We start from the raw sequence: 12,603 nt of genomic DNA, 5'->3' as shown, positions 1-12,603 counted from the left end.
TCAATGCACCACCTAACGCTGCCATCACGCTTGCGAATGAGCATCGGAGACGAAGCCCAATCGGAAGTGGATTCTTCTATCACACCAGCTTGCAACATCTTTTTTAGATGCGCCTCCTCTTCTTCAGAAAATGCAGGGGGCGTTCTACGAAGACGCTGCTTTATAGGATTGGCATTACCAGCGTCAATACCATGTTCAATGTCGTTAAATGAACCAAGATCGAATTCGTCTTTAGCAAACACGTCTTCATAGGTTGTCAAGAGCTGCGCTAATGCAATTATTTGTTCAGCTGTCAAGTGTCCGATAGATGCATCGAACATCGTCTAGAGGTGCTGTGGCACCTGGACCTTAACATCATATAAAGACTGGGCACTCGTGATATCCGAATGAGTGTCTTTATATGTTTGGGCGATAGCGCAGATGGTATGCTCCATTAATTCGGCGCGATAGGCCCTACCCAACTCCTTTCTAATCTAAGGAGTTGGTATCTGTCGCTTGCATTGACAATACACATAGCCGGCTTAGTGCCAGCATTGTGCACTATCCTAGGACCAAAAACCTTACCATCTCCACAAGGCTCCACAAAGTAGTCTGGCATCTCAGTACTTATAACACAATCTACTTTTGCTACTGAGTAAGGAGGAATGGCACGGCGCTTTGCAACTGTCATACGAGCAACAATAGGTGCACCATCTATCTTACCAGAGTTTAAGGTAATCTCGTAACCCTCATAATTGAGCGTGCCCTTACCCATGTTGAGTATAGCATTTCCTTGCTTCATGAGGTCCACCCTAAAGAGCATGTCTTGCTCAATGGGTGCGACATAAATTGTACCGATATGGCGGTGATTGCCTATTAACAGCTTCACATCATCAACAATGAAACCTTGCATGGACATTTTCCGACCGGCTGTGTCAAGCCCCACATCACGAAGCTTATTTTGGGGCCTTTTAAGATTAGCAAAAACCCTGTCTGAAATAATTATTACCTCAGCAGCGGAGTCGACTATGGCGTCTACCCATACATTACCCACACAGACAGGTATTGTGAATGCTGACATGGATTTTAACAAACACACCTTGACGGGAGGCACAATCTCGTTGTCTGTAACTATACCAATAGCTGGCAGAGATCCTGGAGTCGAACAAGAAGCAGGTAATTCCCCTTGTTCTTCTGGCTAAATGTCATAAGTGGTCTCAGTTAATGAAACAATGACTGCAGATGGGCCATCTGGTAATGTATTAGATGGTATAGTCTCGTTCGAAACAAGTTTCCTACCTACCTCCTTTCGCTCGGCTGGGCTTGAGCCGGAGTCTTGCTGGGTCGAGGTTCGGCTCCCTGTCCCGACCCTGTTGCGTTTAAAACAAAGGTCTTGAATACCTTTTTGTGGGGACATTCAGCAATCCTATGAGATTTGCTATCACATACATAGCAACTAAATGTACCTTTTGGTTTGTTGAACCGTTGCTGATTTGTACGCTGCTGAGTGGTGGGCCTTGTTTCGCCAAGCCGCTTCACCTCTTCTCGTAGACTCTGTATTTCTTTCTGGAGCTCGCTCATGTCTAACGCCGGTCCGGTAGGATCCCGAACGGCGTAAACATTTGCTGTATCCTCGTCATAATCTACTACTTTATGAATAGATTTGCTCTTACCCATAGCACTCTTGGAATGCTAAAACAACCTTATGTTATTTATGGCCTCTTCAATGGTTGTATACTTACGCATGAACGTGCTATGACCAGCTTCACAATCTTGCAGGCCTTGACAGAAACGGTATATCGCCTGCTGGTAAGTGAAGGTCTCCGGCAGTGACCGGAAAGCTTCGGCAGCTAGTTCCTGTACCCTATCTGCTCAGTCTTCCATACACTCACCCTTTTCCTGAGAAGCGTCAGCAAACTTGGCTTGCGCAGAGGTGGGAAACTCTGAGCCGAACCGCTCTTTAAGTTTGCTCAATAAAGAACGGTAAGGGATTTGTGGACTGCATTGAAGCAATCGAGCACATTTGTCGAGTGCCTTCCCTGACAAACAATGTAGTAAACAGAGTTTACAATCATCTGTACACCAGCCAAATGATTGTGCACACTGCTGAAACTTCATTTCGAATGAATGCCAGCTAGATATACCATCATATACCAGAGATTTAGGTATACCCTTCAATGCATGTGTACCCCTGCGCACAGAGTGGCCATGAGGGGACGCCTGTACTACCTCTTGGGGATATTCCGCATGTTTTTGCGAAATATGGTCCTTACCAGGTTAGGAGGAATGCAACTTAACTTGCTCACCCTTCATCTTTGGAGCATGTCTAGCGTCGGAAGACGGTGAAGGGACAGGAGTTTGGAGTGAGGTAACCGACTGCTTTTATGCATACATGTACGTACCTTTTTCTGTCGGGTGCTGTATGAGCGAGGGATACCAGACGCTGACTGGACATCCTCGTCACTGCCGCTCTCTCGCAGTCTACCCAGGTCCAACCTTTGTTGAACGGGGTACTGGGGTTTAAGCTGTTGTGGAGTTGGCATATAGTGGTGGGCCATTGGAACAGGGGCATTTGTCTGATTGTAAACACTGGGGCATGGCAATACATGTTCAGATTTATAGTGCAGTGGGACACTAGTTAGCAATGATGTAAGTTGATCAATGCGGTCATTCAACTGCTTTTGTGCAGAGGCAACCAAGTTCTCAAAACCGTCAACCTCAGTCTCAACTTTTCAAACAAGAGGGGTGGTCTGGGTTGTTTGTACACCTTGAGGAGGGGGGCAGGCGTTGCCGACCAAGTCTCTGTTTGGGGTGAACTCCAACTCTTGCATGACAGAGTCCGGCAATTCATGCCGAAGCATTGTCTGCAAACTATCTGCTGTGAGATTGGCATAATGCTCACGCAAATCTACAATAGTAGATGCTAACCTGGGGCCAATATTTGGAATTGTCTGCAAGTCTTCAACAGACAAGAAGTTTACAAGCACTTACTACTGGCCATGTTTACAAATCAAATGCTCCTGAGTAGCAGATTAATTTGATTGTACAATCATCAACCTTGTTTGTCTTCTATCCGGCTACTCTTCCCGTCCGAAAAGTGGCCAAGGACAGTGAAAAGGCCTCAGAAACATACAAAAGCAACAGAAGGGGCCGAGTTAGTGGCAGTCCATGAAGACTACGACGTAGAATCAAATAATCAACTGGTAGGACCAGATGAAAATTAACAATGGCAAAAAAATACGAATAAATGTGGCTTCAAACGCGGGGAAATTCTCGAGGAAAATTTGCCAACAAAAGTTGCAGAATTTCAGCAACAATTCCACAGGAACGGCTTAATAATATAATAATAGTAAAAATAATTACAATGCCATAGAATAAGAATAAGAGAAATGATAAATATAATAGCCATTAAATATAATTTAACCAGGATGCTTCGCAATTTGGATATGACAATGGTGACCATGCATTTAAAATGGATTTAAATATATATGTTCTATAACTATTTAAAACCTTATCACACTTATTTGTTTATTATTTATTTTCAATCGGTTTAATTAATAAATACATGGGCTATGCATATTGTTTATATATATTAGTGAGACAATGAGATTATCCACTGGAAAAGTGTCAACCCTAAATGGCCCTAAGCCAATAAACAAATACACAGGAAATTGGCCCCTAATGTGACACCAGTGCAAATTACAGGAGATGCACAGCAGGGGATTATCATGCCAAACATTCCTTAAACTAGGCCTTTAAGGGCAGCCGTTCGTAAAATTAGGTTTACTGCCTTAGTAAAAACATATTAAGAGCTTTGCTGAAAATCGGAATAGGTACAATCACTTACCTTTACGAACAGGTAATCTTGATAATTAGAAATATTATACTGTGTAATTTGAGATATTCATTTAATTTACCAAAGAATCTGCCTGAATTTTGTTATGTTCTCTGAAAATCAGTTGACCACAGAGCAATGCAAAAATTTAGGATGTTCAAATTGTTCACAAAATTCAAGATGTTAACCAAATATGATGTTCAGGTTAATAATACTTGTTTTCCATATATTTAACAAGTTGACTGTATGTTTCCCATGATATATTTTCCATGCTGAATGTGTTTTCGAAGAGTGCCTACAATCTTGAAAAGGATTCTTATCCAGTACGGTGTTACCCATGACAAGACTGTTATTGGCGACTAATGTAAAACAGAAGGAGTGACTGTTGTGATGACAGGTAAATATTAAAAAGATCAACTTATCTTATAAAATCTTAGTTTGAACACAGTCTATAAACAAGTGTCCACCTTACATCAGTGCAGTTTAGTCGAACTAACTGGACGCGACTATTTTTCATAACACTGTTCGTCCTAGCTAAACGTGTCATGTGTGTTGAAAATAAGACACATTTTAATCTGCATCTTTGTTATTGAGTTAATGAACGTTTTGTCATACATTCTGTTGAGGCTATCATCATAATTGACCTTTCCTTATTTTGCCATAAGATACACATACAAAATCTTGACATTACCCTTATTTGTTTAATGTATTAGCCTAAAATAATGCATCACAATTGGTAAAGTTAATTGTCTACATTATTACAGGCATATGGATTCATGAATCTAGTCTTCTTGGAGCATCTCCTGACGGACTTGAGCAGTCGGAATATTCATCTTCAACAATCTGACCAACCTGTTTAGTCAACAGGCTTTATTTAAGTTGAATGCCCTTTTACAGCTAGGAACATTAACATTACAGAGACATGCCTATTCAAAAAAGATTGTTCTCTTGGTTTAAACCTTTGTTACAAATCAGTTTATAGCTTTAAGCATATAGTCAGTGTGTTTAATGTAATGTGAGTCCAAACGTTTATGTTACTGTTCATAGTTCAATGATTAAAAGGTGACTTTAATTCTTTAAGAGCAAAATAATGTTAGCGTTTGTGTTTATATGACCAATTTAAATGCTGTTGTAGTAAACTGTGATCTAACTATGCCCGATTAATCCTGAACTTTTGAGTACTTAAAAGCATACACTGAACTATTTTCTGTGTGTATCATCTTTTGTGTTTGTTGAAATATTCACAACCACAAAACAGTAATTGAAGTATGCTAAGGTTATGATAATGTTGTTAATGTTTCAGAACTGTCTTCTAAAGGAAGAATGATTCAAAATCAATCACATGATTACTGGCACCAGGTTCAGGGACAGCTACTTTTTACAAGAACCCAGTGTTGTGATCTAGTTTTTTGGACATCAAGAGACTTACAGGTCATTTGGATAGTGAAGGTTTACAACAATTTCAACCATGATTGGTTTTTGCTTTACAAAAGTCTTACCATCACTTTAATGTCAGGACTGCGAACTGTGAAATGACAAGTTTATTTACCAGACTTGAATTTAATTGGTACAAAATTGTGTGTTGGGCTGAACCATGACATGTTGAAGATTTTTCATTGAGCAATAAACTTATTGATGCTTGTTTTCATGTGTGTGCATTTATAAGAAAAAGTGCGTCATTGCAGTATTTTAATGTACAAGTAATGTATCAAACTTATACATATATACGTATATCAAAACGTGTAGAAATATGTTGTCGTTTAAATGTTTATGTTTATATTAACAATGGGACTTATGATTTGTGTAATAAGCTTATGATAAATGTTAACGTTTTGTCGACACCTCACCACCGTCCAGAAGATTACTTTACATAGTTTTTGAAGCCAAATGCTTTGTTTGTTAATGTTGACAATACACTGATTCATAAAATAAAAGATAGAAACATGGACAGTTAATTGTTTTTAATCATAAAGGAAAACTAATCTTATCAAAGATACATACTATAACATGACAAACAAGTTATACAGAATAACTTTGAGAATCACAATTGTTTACATCTAAACACTATCTAGCAGAACATTGGCATTTTCATGGGAAAAGAAGGAAAAAATGACATTTTGATTGTGAACTTTATCATATTTATATGCAATATCCTTTAACAATGGTGCCTAAAAATTGACAAGACAACAACAGAACTGAAAAATATCTGTAGATAAGTGCCTTTACTGGGCTTATTTAAAATGTCATGGTTTTTACTATTTCATTTGCCCGCTCAACATGAATTCTTATTCTTCAAATATTAAAACAAGTTCTGCCTCCTTTTTTGTAAAATATCCTTTGCTTGAGAGAAAAGGAGGAATATATAAAGAAAGTCCTGCAGGTAGGTGTTCAAATATTTTGAAACCTTTGTTATCTCGGATGAGCGTAATGCACTTATTCCAGCTATTTAGAATGTTCTACAATGGCTGCCACAGATTATGATCCTTGATACAAATTCTATTAAAACACACTTTATTTCGAGCAACACATGTCTCACCTTTCACAGTAAAACTGTCTTCTTTTATAGTTACTATATGAAAGAGACTAACTGCTAAAGTCTGAGGGAACATCTTGAACAACATCTGCAGCATGAATTGCTATTCTGGCTGAACTGAATTTATTCAAAACATTTGGGTATAGTATCCATGCATTACCGTTAATAACAAATTCCAAAAGCTTTCAATTCTCCATACAAAATTCCATGCAGCAAAAACATGTAAGTGTTTATAACATTATCAATTTTGACGATGTTGATCTGCAAGTATTGAATCGTACAATTCAATCCAAATCCTTCCAGTTCAAGTGTAGCTTCATAAGAGCCGATAGCAGTTGCAAGCAGGTAACTGAATAGAAATTAAAGGGTGACATCATCTCACCAGCAGTGCCCTGGGCCAGTAAAAAAGGCTCCCATGCAATCATGAAGCCACCACACAACACTTAAACCAGCAGTGCCCTGGGACAGATAAAAGGTTTCCATGTTATCATGAAGCCACAATGCATCTCTTACACCAGCATGTACCATTGGCCAGTATAAAACGTTCCCATGTTATCATGAAGTCACAACACAGCACATTACACCAGCAGAACCATGGGCCATTATAAAAGTTTCCTAGGTTAAAATGAAGCCACCACGAAAGTACTTACACAAGCAGTATCATAGGCCAGTATAAAAAGGTCCCACGCATTCATGAAGCCACCACAAAACACCTTACACCAGCAGTACCCTGGGCCAGTATAAAGGTTCCCATATTATCATGAAGCCACCAGACAGCACATACACCGGCAGTACCCTGGGTCAGTATTAAAAGGTTCCCATGTAATCATGAAGCCACCGCACAACATTTAACACCAGCAGTGCCCTGGGCCAGCATAAAAATATTCCCAGATAATCATGAAGTCATCACACAGCACTTTACGGCAGCAATACCATGGGCCAGATAAAAGGTTCCCATGTAGTCATAAAGCCACCACACAACACTTTACACCAGCAGTACCCTGGGCCAGATAGCAGGTACCAATGTAATCATGATGCCATCACACAACACTTCACACCAGCAGTACCCTGGGCCAGATAAAACGTTCCGATGTAATCATGAAGCCATCATATAGCACTTTACACCAGCAGTACCCTGGGCCAGATAAAACGTTCCCATGTAAGCATGGAGCCATCATATAGCACTTTACACCAGCTGTACCCTGGGCCAGATAAAACGTTCCGATGTAATCATGAAGCCATCATATAGCACTTTACACCAGCAGTACCATGGGCCAGATAAAAGGTTCTCATATAATCAGGAAACCATGATATAGCACTTTACACGGGCAGGGCCAGATAAAAGGTTCCCATGTAATCATGAAGCCATCACACAAAACTTTACACCAGCAGTACCCTGGGCCAGATAAAAGGTTCCCATGTAATCAGGAAACCATCACACAACACTTCACAAGCAGTACCCTGGGCCAGATAAAACGTTCCGATTTAATCATGAAACCATCATATAGCACTTTACACCAGCAGTACCATGGGCCAGATAAAAGGTTCCCTTGTAATCATGAAGCCAATCACACAACAATTCACACCAGAAGGGCCCTGGGACAGATAAAAGGTTCCCATGTAATCATGAAGCCATGATATAGCACTTTAAACCAGCAGGGCCCTGGGCCAGATAAAAGGTTCCCATGTTATCATGAAGCCATCACGCAACACTTCACACCAGCAGTACCCTGGGCCAGATAGTAGGCTCCCATGTAATCATGAAGCTATCAAACAAAACTTTACACAAGCAGGGCCCTGGGCCAGATAAAACGTTCCCATGTAATCATGAAGCATCACACAACACTTTACACCAGCAACACCCTGTGCCAGATAAAACGTTCCCATGTAATCATTTAGCTATCATACAACACTTTACACCAGCTGTACCCTGGGCCAAATAGAAAGTTCCAATGTAATCATGAAGCCATCATATAGCACTTTACACCAGCAGGGCCCTGTGCCAGAGCAAAGGTTCCAATGTAGTCATGAAGCTTTCAATCAAAACTTAACACCAGCAGTACCCTGGGCCAGATAACAGGTTCCCATGTAATCATGAAGCCATCATATAGAACTCTACACCAGCAGGGCCCTGGGTCAGATAAAAGGTTCCCATGTTATCATGAAGCCATCATATAACACTTTACACCAGCAGTACCATGGGCCAAATATAACGTTCCCATGTAATCATGAAGCCATCATATAGCACTTAACACCAGCAGGGCCCTGGGCTAGAGCAAAGGTTCAAATGTAATCATGAAGCTATCAAGCAAAACTTTACACCAGCAGTACCCTGGGCCAGATAGCAGGTTCCCATGTAATCATGAAGCTATCAAACAAAACTTTACACCAGCAGGGCCCTCGGCCAGATAAAAGGTTCCCATGTAATCATGAAGCCATCACACAACCCTTCACACCAGAAGGGCTCTGGGCCAGATAAAAGGTTCCCATATAATTATGAATCCATGATATAGAACTTTACACGGGCAGGGCCCTGGTCCAGATAAAAGGTTCCCATGTCATCTTGAAGCCATGATAAAGCACTTCACACCAGCAGGGCCCTGGGCCAGATAAAAGGTTCCCATGTAATCATGAAGCCATCATATAGAACTTTACACGAGAAGGGCCCTGGGCCATATAAAAGGTTTCAATGTTATCATGAACTTTCACACAGTACTTTACACCAGAAGTACCCTGGGTCAGATAAAAGGTTCCCATGTTTTAGGAAGCAAACACACGCACACCAGATGTTAAAGATTTCAATGTAATCTTGACCATTAGCCAGTATAAAAAGATCCCATGTCATGAAGCTACCACACATCTTTTTAAACCAGCAGTGCCCCGGGCCAGTATAAAAAGGTCCCATATCATTACGCCACCAAACAACACTTTACACTAGCAGTACTCTGGGCCAGATAAAAGGTTCCCAGGTAATCTTAAAGCCACTACACAACAATGTACACCAGCAGTACCCTGGACAAGTTTAAAAGATTCTGATGTTATCATGAAGTCACTACACAGCAATTTAGACCAGCAGACATTAAACATTAACTTCATATATTGTAACATTAGCTGTATCAATTTTTAGTATTAATGATGGATGACTTACTTAGAATTTATGATGAGTAACCTAAGGTTTTGACCAACGCCACTTTCACGTTTGAGGAAAGTAAAGTTATTGACCAGTTCTAAACGTTTTTATAGGAGTTGACGAGTTATAGCTCGCACAAGTGAACGGTGACCTTGACTTTCGAAAAGTTTATCTTAAAATCAATAGTAATTTACATTACACACATCCATATCAAGTTTAAGGACCGTAAGTCCAAGAGTTCGGACAAGTTTCGTTTTCAATGTCACTGTGACCTTGACCTTTGAACTGCTGACATCATAATCATTCCGGGTCATATGCTGCTCATGACAAACCTCTATGCTAAGAATGAGGACCGTTTTTCCCAAAGATACTCCAGTTATTAATCGAAAAAGCGTCATGTTGAAGGTCACTGCAACAGTGACCTTTGACCTACTGACATCAAAGTCGATGTGTTTCATCATCTCTTGGTGATGTCTAATTTTCCAACCAAGTTTATGGACCGTATAGGTAAGCAAAGTCTAGTTTTCAATCGACTATTTTTTTAAATCCAAGGTCATAACGATCGTTATCGGGGCAAGCATAAAGTGTTTTCAGTATAACCATGAGGTCACTACACAGCACTTACCAGGTACACAATCAGTACCCTTGGCCAGAATATAAGGTTCCCTTTTTATCATGAAGCAATCACACAGCACTTTCACCAGCAGCACCCAGTGCCAATATAAACAAAAGCTGTCACAGAGACAGTGCTCTCGACTATCCCGCCGCTTTTCAGTGTAAGGATTGAAAAGTTTTGTGGAAAGATGCATGGATCACTGTTAGATTAGATTTCAATGCAATACATGATGTGCTGAGATATTAACATAAATGTGGTTATATGGAAAATTTTAACCAGAAGTCTAATATAAAGGGCCATTATTTGCAAAATATAACTTGGTTATTCAATTACGTTGTGTGGTTGAATACCATTGTATATAGCCTCAATGCAATACATCAAGTAGTTGCTGAGATATTATCCTATGTGTGCTAACATGCAAAACCTTAACCAGAATTTCTAAGTCTCACAATAAAGGGGCAAAACTTATTAATATGAAATATAGAGTTATCTTACTTGATTAAAGAAGAAGGTTAAATGTTTGGGAGCCTGTGTGTAAAGTTTCAATGCCATACATGATGTATTCGCTTAGGTATTGACTTAAAAGTGGTCACATGCAAAACCTTAACCACAATTTCTATGTCGAATAAAAAGGGGCCATTATTTGAATTTAATGCAAACTAGAGTTATCTTACTTGGTTAATTAAGTAGGTTGGATGGTTGAGTACTATTGTATTAAGTTTCATTGCAATACCTCAAGTAGTTGCTGAGATATTAACCTATGTGTGCTTACATGCAAAACCTTAACCAGAATTTCTAAGTCGAGTAATAAAGGCCTATTTTTTGCATTAGAGTTATCTAACTTGGTTAAATAAGTAGGTTGGATGGTTGAGTAGTACCATTGTATAAAGTCTCAATGCAATACCTTAAGTAGTTGCTGAGATAATAACCTATGTGTGCTTGCACCGCACCTTAACCAGAATTTCTAAGTCAAATAATAAAGGGCAATTATTTGCATTATATGCAAACAAGAGTTATCTAACTTGGTTTATTAAGTAGGTTGGATGGTTGAGAACCATTGTATCAAGTCTCCATGCAATACCTGAAGTAATTGCTGAGATATTAATCTATGTGTGCTTGAACGCAAAACCTTAAACAGAATTTCTATGTCGAATAAAAAAGGGGCCATTATTTGAATTTAACGCAAACTAGAGTTATCTTACTTGGTTAATTATGTAGGTTGGATGGTTGAGTACTATTGTATTAAGTCTCAATGCAATTCCTCAAGTAGTTGCTGAGATATTAACCTATGTGTGCTTACATGCAAAACCTTAACCAGAATTTCTAAGTCGAGTAATAAAGGCCTATTTTTTTGCATTAGAGTTATATAACTTGGTTAAATAAGTAGGTTGGATGGTTGAGTAGTACCATTGTATAAAGTCTCAATGCAATACCTTAAGTAGTTGCTGAGATATTAATCTATGTGTATTTGCACCACACCTTAACCAGAATTTCTAAGTCAAATAATAAAGGGCAATTATTTGCATTATATGCAAACAAGAGTTATCTAACTTGGTTAATTAAGTAGGTTGGATGATTGAGTACCATTGTATCAAGTCTCAATGCAATACCTGAAGTAATTGCTGAGATATTAATCTATGTGTGCTTGCACGCAAAACCTTAACCAGAATTTCTATGTCGAATAAAAAAGGGGCCATTATTTGAATTTAACGCAAACTAGAGTTATCTTACTTGGTTAATTATGTAGGTTGGATGGTTGAGTACTATTGTATTAAGTCTCAATGCAATACCTCAAGTAGTTGCTGAGATATTAACTTATGTGTGCTTACATGCAAAACCTTAACCAGAATTTCTAAGTCGAGTAATAAAGGCCTATTTTTTGCATTAGAGTTATATAACTTGGTTAAATAAGTAGGTTGGATGGTTGAGTAGTACCATTGTATAAAGTCTCAATGCAATACCTTAAGTAGTTGCTGAGATTTTAACCTATGTGTATTTGCACCACACCTTAACCAGAATTTCTAAGTCAAATAATAAAGGGCAATTATTTGCATTATATGCAAACAAGAGTTATCTAACTTGGTTAATTAAGTAGATTGGATGATTGAGTACCATTGTATCAAGTCTCAATGCAATACCTGAAGTAATTGCTGAGATATTAATCTATGTGTGCTTGCAGGCAAAACCTTAACCAGAATTTCTGTCAAATAAAAAAGGGGCCATTATTTGAATTTAACGCAAACTAGAGTTATCTTACTTGGTTAATTAAGTAGGTTGGATGGTTGAGTACTATTGTATTAAGTGTCAATGCAATACCTCAAGTAGTTGCTGAGATATTAACCTATGTGTGCTTACATGCAAAACCTTAACCAGAATTTCTAAGTCGAGTAATAAAGGCCTATTTTTTGCATTAGAGTTATCTAACTTGGTTAAATAAGTAGGTTGGATGGTTGAGTAGTACCATTGTATAAAGTCTCAATGCAATACCTTAAGTAGTTGCTGAGATAATA

Source organism: Mya arenaria, chromosome 15, assembly GCF_026914265.1.
Source record: "Mya arenaria isolate MELC-2E11 chromosome 15, ASM2691426v1".
Lineage (NCBI taxonomy): Eukaryota > Metazoa > Mollusca > Bivalvia > Myida > Myidae > Mya > Mya arenaria.
Note: the sequence above shows the minus strand (reverse complement) of the source record.